The sequence below is a fragment of the Cryptomeria japonica genome, chromosome 10 (assembly GCF_030272615.1).
Source record: "Cryptomeria japonica chromosome 10, Sugi_1.0, whole genome shotgun sequence".
NCBI classification, from domain to species: domain Eukaryota; kingdom Viridiplantae; phylum Streptophyta; class Pinopsida; order Cupressales; family Cupressaceae; genus Cryptomeria; species Cryptomeria japonica.
This window is the reverse complement of record NC_081414.1, coordinates 393,342,630-393,352,120: the sequence shown is the minus strand read 5'-3', so window position 1 is coordinate 393,352,120 and position 9,491 is coordinate 393,342,630.

The following is a 9,491-nucleotide window of genomic DNA, read 5'->3' as shown; positions in this document are numbered from 1 at the left end:
CAAAATAGTGCTTTTATCCCATAAGTTAACACTCTTTACCACAAGAGTTAGCACAAAGGATTTTTCACATCTAAAACAAAGAATATCAAACCCAAATTTCAATATTAGTATCAAAACACTTCTTGAGTAGATTTGTCTTTAAACTATCGCACATTTTCAAACTAGTTCCATAACTAGGTCACTAATCCAACAGGCTATTTCCAAAAGGTTTCCATAAGCATAAACATTCAACAAGCTATTGATTCAAACATTTTAAGTGCAAAAATCAACATCATTGTCAAGTTTCTCATCAGGATATATCAAATCCTCTATCACGAAGCTTGATCAATTCATCTTGTGTTCATTATCTTGGATATATCTTTACTATTTTGAACCTAGGTCATATCAAAATCAGAATCGCACCAACATTGGAATCAAACAAACTTGTAAACTATCAGATGCTTATATGACTTTTCAGTATCGCCTTAAGAAAAGAAAACCCAGGTATAAAGATACTCAGAAAAGAACAAGATTCTTGTATATCAATCGCAAGATCTAATTAAAACATAGGACATTCCTACACTGTTTTCGTCACTATTTACGTGGATGCGAGACATAATTTGATGGAGAAATTTTGCAAGGACGTTCTTTTCAACAAAGAGATGCTTTATCATAATGAACAAACAATAGTGGTAAAATCAACAAAGCATATCTTCCTAAACCAATAATCACCTATTGAGTTGTCTTTTGGAAACTTCAAAAATTTTGAAACAATCACATGCCAGTTTGGACTAGAGCTCAATATGAACAACTTAGAAAACAACAAAAACAAATGGAGGAAGAAGATAATCCGATGTTCCAAACTTTTGGGTATACGACTATTGATGAAGAAGCGGTCAATAACACCATTAGAGACCTTGAGCAAGATTTCAAATTTGATAGACTAATGGAAAAATTATTGGCAAAGCAAAAAGAGAAATATCTTTTGATGTTGGTAAAATCAGGAGCTAAATTGCCACAAGACTTTAACATAGAAAGCGTGAAACAAGATGCAGAGGCAAGTAACACCCAAAACATAGATGATCCAAATAACGAAGATGTAAACAAAGAAAGTCATGAAGAGACAAGAAAAGAATGTGATGACACAAGAAGAGAGCGTAGTGATAAAAGAACTTACGAAGAAATAACGAGAAACCGTATGGATAATCCGTTGTTAAACCTCACTCAACAAATGCAAACTCTACAACAACAAATACAAGATATGCAGAATGGAACAAGCTCCAAGAAGTATTCATTGGAAGATATCTGCCCGTATCCTTTTGATAAAAATTTGAATATGATACCATTTCCACAGCATTGCGAGATCCCTAAATATGACAATATGATGGAAAATCTGATCCTTGGGATCACATTAGGGATTTTTGTACTATGAGTATGGAATTTGTGCACGATGAAACTTACCTGATGCATCTTTTCCCTAGGAGTTTAAATGAACAATCAATGAAATGGTTTTTCAGGATTACCATCTGGAATCAAATCTTTTGAAGAACTCGTGAATAGATTTATTTCACAATACTCTTACAATGTAAGGAATGAGATAACAATGCTGGATTTATGCAATTTTAAACAAAAGAATGGTGAACCTTTTATGATCTTCTTGCAACGATGGAAAAAAATGTAGGTTTCCAAGAGATGTACCTGATCAAGAAAACATGGACATATTCATTGATAATCTTATCAGTGAAATCAGTTATCGACTAAAAATGCAATGTCCTCCCTCTTTCGGCAAGATGATTGAGAATGATCTGAAAATAGAAGACGTGATGGTAAAGAAAGGAGAGCTAAAACTTTACAATAATTCTTATAAAAACAACAACAACAACAACAACAACAACAACAACAACAACAAAAACAACAACAACAACAACAACAACAACAACAACAACAACAACAACAACAACAACAACAATAGCAACAACAAGGGCAACAATGACAAACCCAAGTTCTGGTCAAAGAATAGGAATGTCATCAATGGATGAAATGACGATAATAGTGCTACGAAACAACAACCAATCTTTAATCTATCAAATAAAATCCCAAACAATAACAATCAAGAAAGCAATAAATCCAAGTCTTTCTTCTCCAATCCTTGCAGGAAATTCACAAACATTGGAGAACCCTTAGAATCAGCTTTAAAAACTCTTCTTGCAAATAAACTGATTGTTTTACCAGAACCAAGAAGTTATGAACCACAAGTCAAGCCTAATTGGTGGAATGACAATAATTTTTGTAATCATCACCAGAATAAAGGACACCAAACTAATGATTGTCATAGATTGAAACAGCTTATCCAAGATCTAATCGATAATGGAACTATCACAGTGGATAACCATAAGACAAACGAATCACACCTAACTTTCAAAACTCAACTTCCGAATTATGAAAAAGGTGAAAAATCCCAATTAAAATTTGACAAAGGAAAAGCCAAAGTGAACTGCACTTATACATATGATGATGTGGTAAATGTCATCATTGTTAAAGATAACACACCTTCAAAGCCAACCAAGCGAAGGTCACCTTTCCAGGTATAACAAGAGACTCAACATCCACTTCACAAAAATACAATTTAGTAGAGCAATCACAAAGAATACCCGCTCAAATATCAATTTTGGAACTTCTCAAAGTTTCACCTATGCATAAGGAAATTTTGCAAAAAGCTTTAGTAGAAACAATAGTTTCAAAAGACTTGGATGTGGACCAGTTCCAAAACATGGTGGGACACCTTATAGCCCCTCATTGCTTATCATTTTTTAAAAATGATGACGCGTGCTTGCAACATCCTCACAATGCTCCCTTACATGTTGAAGTCATCATTAATAAAACTTGTGCCAAACACGTACTCATAGATGGTGTAGTAGGCTTAAACATTTGTGCATTAAGTTTAATAAAGGCTTTGGGATATTCAGAAAATGCAGTAGATCCAAAGAAGAAAATAACCATTAAGGCTTATGATGAAGTAGAGCGTTATTCTAAAGGAACTATGGTGTTACCAATCAAAATAGGACCTGTGGAAAGGAATAAATTATGTTAGGTTTTATATTTGAACCTCTCTTATAACATTCTTCTAGGAAGGCCATGGATTCACAACATGCAAGCAGTTCCTTCTACATATCATCAATGTGTAAATTTTCCTCATGAAGGACAAGAGATCACTATAATTGCAGACTCTAGCCAATATTGCAATAATTTGAAGCCAACACAAGATACAAGAGTTCCACATAACAAAGAATTAGTATATCCTACCGAAGAAATTCAAGAAAAGTTATGGGAAACCTTCAAGGAAAAGCTCAAATTAAATTATGAAGGAATGGTAAAATATTCTTTGCATAATTTTCCACTTTCACCTAAATCATATGGAAAGCCTTCAAATATCTAATCACGAACCTTAGACAAATCAAAAGACATGTTTAATGGAGCATTTGTTAGAGCTAGAACACTTGAAGAAGAAACTGAAGACAAGGACATTCTTGGTTGGTTGTACAAAGATGAAAATGAAACTATAGCAACAACTACAGAACTCAATATTCCCATAGAACAATATGGTAATGGTTATAAGATCATGCAAAAAATGGGATATGAAGGAAAAAGACCAATTGGTAAGAAACATCAAGGTATTTCAGAACCTATTTGTCCTCACTTGAAATCTAAAGAAGATAAATCAAGACTTGGATATCTAAAATCAAATCAAAAGCACCATAATTATCAACAACCAAAGTGGAGAAAGAAATCAGTCTCTAAAGAAGAACAATGATAAGAAAAGCTACATCAAGCAACATAAATAATAGCCAATAAGCAGAAACAAGAAGAACAAGAGAAACAAGAAGAGGAGATTGCAATCAAAAGAAAATAAGAATCTTGTCAACAAGTTCAAGGAATACGAGCAAATGCAAAATCTGAACAAGATATTCCAGAAGCAGTGAAAGTAGAGATGGCAAAAATCAGGGAACTTTTTGTACCATACAACATTCCTGTGTGGTATAGTGGTGTAGTCATAGACAATGGTTCAGAGACAGATTCAAATGAATATGAATAGGGTCCATATGTCTCATCTAGTATATCAAGTGAAGAAAAAAATGAAGAGCAAGAAACTATCACAAAGGAAGACATGTCTATTACAAAATAAAAGATAGAGTTAGAAAGAAGACAAGAAGAACTCAGAATCTAGAGAAAAGAGGCATATACAAGACAACAAAAGAAAGGGGATGAAAGAGACCAAGAAGTAACGCCACAAGAAGCACAAACAAATATGGATCAAGCATTTGGAAATATCAAATTTCTATCAAATGAGGAGCGAGATATACCAAGGTATGACATAACCATAGAAGAACTAAGAGATAGTCAAGTAGGATTGACTATTAGTCCAAAAGAAGCTGAGTTTGAAAGAAGACAAAAGCTAGCAAAAGAATCCTCTATATCATGTACAACATATGTCAACTTCAAAATACAAATGAATTTATTGAAAATAATCAAGAAGGAACTTGTAGTACTAAAGCCGTATGTGTTGATATAATCCATTTGTTTAAGGAACAAATGTCAGATGAAGAGCCATTTGAGTGTGAACTACAAAATACTAATACTGATTCTGTTAGAACTAATTGGAGAACACTTGGGAGAGACTATCCTCAAGATCATTCTATCTATGAAATTACCTAGTCTACACCAAATTATGACCATTATGTCATGAACTTTGAAGCACCTAACAATGACGATGATTATGACTTACCCCTTCTTCATCCAGAACTAATTGATTGGGATAATATAGAAAACCCTGAATTGGATGTCTTTTCCAATGATCATGACTTAGTTGTGTATCTTAATGTTGTCGAACCCATAACACCTAAGATATCTTCCATTGCGGAATCAAGTAACATTTCTTGCAGTCAGGTGAATGCCAAACTTTCCAATCGCAAAATTGAAATAAAACAAGGAAAGAGACCTAGTGTTGAAAACTATTTCATGGCAACACTAGATCAATCAAGAGGAAAAATAAAGGACGTATCTGATGGTGAAAACCTATTTGAGGCGCTAGAAGATGGAAATTTTGACATCCTCCCTGCATATTTTTCCGGAGAGATCTGCTATTCTAATAGAACCAACAAAAGCAATAAACATTGGCACATCAAAGGATCCCAAAATAATTCATTCTGCTGCCTCATTATCAGATAAAGAGAGAAAAGAATACATAGAATTATTCAGACAAAGACAAATAAATTTTGCTTGGTCCTATGCAGACATGCCAGGACAATCTAGATCTTATAATGCATCATCTCAATGTGGATTATAAAAGCAAAACCAGTTAAACAAAAGCTAAGGAAGATGCATCCACACATCGCTCTTCTTGTAAAAGCTGAGCTAAAGAAACTATTAGATGTGGGTTTCATAAGGCCTGTTGCCTATCTAGAATGGGTTTCAAGCATTGTGCCAGTGTCAAAGCTAGATAAAAGCATAAGAGTCTGCACCGATTTCAGAGATTTGAACAAAGCATGTCCCAAAGACGATTTCTCACTACCCAACATTGATATAATTGTGAACTTATCAACAGGGCATGAGATGTTTTCATTAATGGATGGATTCTCAGGATACAATCAAATAAGAATCACCTCTGAAGATCAAGAAAAGACAACATTCACCTGTGCATGGGGTACTTATTGCTGGAATGTTATACCATTTGGGCTTAAGAATGCAGGAGCAACTTATCAAAGAGCTATGACAACAATTTTCCATGATATGATGCATACATTTATGGAAGATTATGTAGATGCTATACTTGCAAAATCTCATACAAGACAAGAACATTTGAACATATTAAGCAAGATCTTTGATAGGCTAGAAAGATATCAGTTGAGATTAAATCCAAAGAAATATGCATTTGAAGTAACCTCTGGAAAACTTCTTGGGTACATTATATCAGCTCGTGGAATTGAAGTAGATCCTAAAAAGGTCAAAGTCATCATGGAAATGGAGTCACCTAGGAACATAAGTCAATTGCGATCTTTACAAGGAAGATTGCAATCAATCAGAAGATTTGTCTCTCAATTAGCAGAAATATGTCATCCATTCACTCATCTTTTACATAAGAATGTTCCATTCAAATGGGATAAAAAATGTGAAGAGTCTTTTATGCAAATCAAAGAATATCTCATGAATCCTCCAGTACTGGTATCACCAATCAAAGGGAAACCATTGTTACTCTATATCTCAGCGACAAACATATCATTAGGCACTCTCCTAGAACAACATGATGAAGAAGGAAAAGAAAGAGCACCGTATTACATCAGTAGAACACTTGTCGGCTATGAACTGAATTATACATCAATAGAGAAGACATGTCTAGCAGTTGTATTTTCAACTCAGAAGCTGCGACATTATATGCTAACTCATTATGTGAAACTAATAGCAAAGATAGATCCACTAAAGTATTTGCTGAACAAGTCAACTTTGACAAGCAGACTAGCCAAATGGATTATGATACTGAGTGAATTTGATATAGAGTATGCTGATCGAAAAGATATCAAAGGACAGGTCATTACTAATCAAATAGCTGAAGCACCTTTACAAAATGACATACCATTGCATATTTAATTTCTTGATGCAGAGATTCTGATAGTAAGTACACAATTTTGGGAATTGTACTTTGATGGTTCTTATACACAATATGGATCAAGCGTAGGAATTTTTTTCATCACACCTCAGGGACACACAATTCCAAAATCATATAGACTGCGGTTTCCATGCACAAACAATACTGCAGAATATGAAGCATTGACTATTGGGCTCAAAATGGCTATTGAATGGAATATCAAGGAATACATGTCTATGGTGATTCACAACTTATCATCAACCAAATAAATGATGATTATCAAACTAAGGATGACAAGATCATGCCCTACAAATAGCTAGTAGAAGAGTTTAAAGAACACTTTGAAGAAGTATCATTCATTCAAATCCCAATAAATGAGAACAAAATACTAGATGCAATGGCTACAATAGCATCTCTCTTGTAGAATCAGGAGAATCAACAACATTTCAAATTCCTCATGGAAGATATCTTAACCCCTACCATTAAATCCCAACATACCTACATGATCTTCCATATATCGGGAACCGGTCAATCCTTATATGACCAAACTTATCATTACTTAAAAGAGAATATCCTTCCTCTTGACCTATCCCACAATCAAAGAAGAAATTTTATCCATCAGTCATCTCACTATACTATTATTGCCGATACCTTATATAGGCAAGGTCTAGATAGCACTTTATTGAGATGTCTTGAACAAGAAGAATTTGAGAAAGTTCTTAACGAAGTTCATGCAGGTATTTGTGGCACATACTCTAGTGGATTAACACTGGCTAAGAAACTTATTCGTATGGGTTACTATTGGACTACTATGGAGAGAGATTCATTCACATATGCCAAGAAATACAAACAATGTCAGATCTATGGGAATCTCATTCACACACCAACACAAGAATTGTATCCTATGGATGGATCATGGCCATTTTATCAATGGGGCCTTGATTTGGTAGGAAAGATAAATCCTTCATCCTCTAGTGGACATAAGTTCATTCTGACTGCTATTGAATATTTCACTAAATGGATTTTTGTAGTACCTTTGACAAAATTGACAAGAAAACAAATGTCATCATTTATCTTGAATTATATAATCTGTTGCTATGGAGTTCCTATGACCATTATCACTGATAATGGAAGACCATTTAAGAATCAAGATGTGAAGGTATCAAACATAGGTTTTCTACTCCATATTATCCACAAGAAAATGATCAAGATGAGGTATCAAACACTTAAAAATCTTGAAGAAAACAATCAATGAAGCTGGAAAAGACTGGCACATTCAGCTAAATCCTTCTCTTTGGGCATACCAAACCAACATCTGCAAACCAACAAGGGGAAACTCCATATTGCTTATTCTATGGATCAGAAGCCATATTACCCATAGAAGTAGAGACACCTTCTCTACAGGTTTCCTTGAAAGGTCTTATACCAGAGGAAGAACAACTAGTCTCTAGACTTCAAGAACTTGAGATGATCCAGGAACGTTGCCAAAATGCAACAGATCATTTGAAAGTATATCAACAAAGAATGGCAAGAAGTTATAATCACAGAGTCAAGCCACACAATTTTCAGATTGGAGATGTATTTCTAAGGGAGAATCCAAGAAATCATCAAGACTGAGAAAAGAAGGGTAAATTTGAAACAAATTGGTTAGGTCCTTTTGTCATAGTAGCAGCATATGGCTTAGGAGCATACAAGTTATCTAATCCTAAAGGTGATTGGTTTGATGAACCTATCAATTCTATTCATCTCAAGAAATTCTATGCTTGAGATTTAAAGTCCTAGAAAATCATCAATAAAAAGCATACAAAGTTCTGAAAAAAGCATTAAAAGACAAAATATGAAAAAAATAAAATAAAAAAAATGCAATAAATTTAGATGGTGAAAACTTGGTAAACAGGCGCTATCTAAAAAAGTGAGTTCTTCCATCTATGAGATCACTTTGCACACCTATCCACTCCATCCTATCGCATCTATCACTTCCATCTATCTTAGCTTATCCATTCCATCTTTCACATCTATTGCTCTGAACCATTTAGCAAGAAATATGCAACTTACCAATAGTTATCAATCTTTGACATACTTGTCTGAGTCACTGTCTTAGATTTTATTAGAATGAATCAATCTGCATTTGTATCCCTCCATGGTTTGGATCTTGATCAATTCATACATCCATAATAAATTTTTGTTTCCGCTGGGGGAAAAATCCTATTTCCTTTTGCTAAGGTGATCTTTTGAATCTTTGAAAATCCAAAACATTCAGAAAAATTAGAAAAACCAAAAACACCTAGGGTTTTGAAACAAATAATGAGCAACAAAGCAACAAAGATCAAGGCATCTTGTAACAATTGAATCGTGAAACTCAAAAAATGAAGAATCAACCACCAAGTAATAAAGGATTATCAAAGATCATTCATCAAGATGATTATATGAGTTAATGACCATGAGAACATATGAATGACCTACAAGATTTAGTGTTTATTTCTTGATTTTATTGCTAATCATGTACTCTATGCGACTCAAGGATGTCCATGATTAGAGAAGCTATGATGGGGCATGATTATTTTCTTTGATTGTTGTCTGTGGTTTATCTCCTATTAAGGTATGTACTTGTCTAAGGATATGATCAGCAAAAGATCAAAGAGGACGTTCTGGGTCATGCATGAAAGGGGACAATCCTTGTTTGTTCTACAAGAAATATTCAGGTCAACTTGATTCATTATATCAAGTTGCTTTTATTAACTTGCTATAACAAAATCCATGTAAGAAATACTCAGGTTAGCTTGGATCATTATGTCAAGTTGCTTGTATTTTCTTATAACATTTTAAAGCTCAATGATGAAATCAAGCACTGTTACAAGATAACATATGAAGA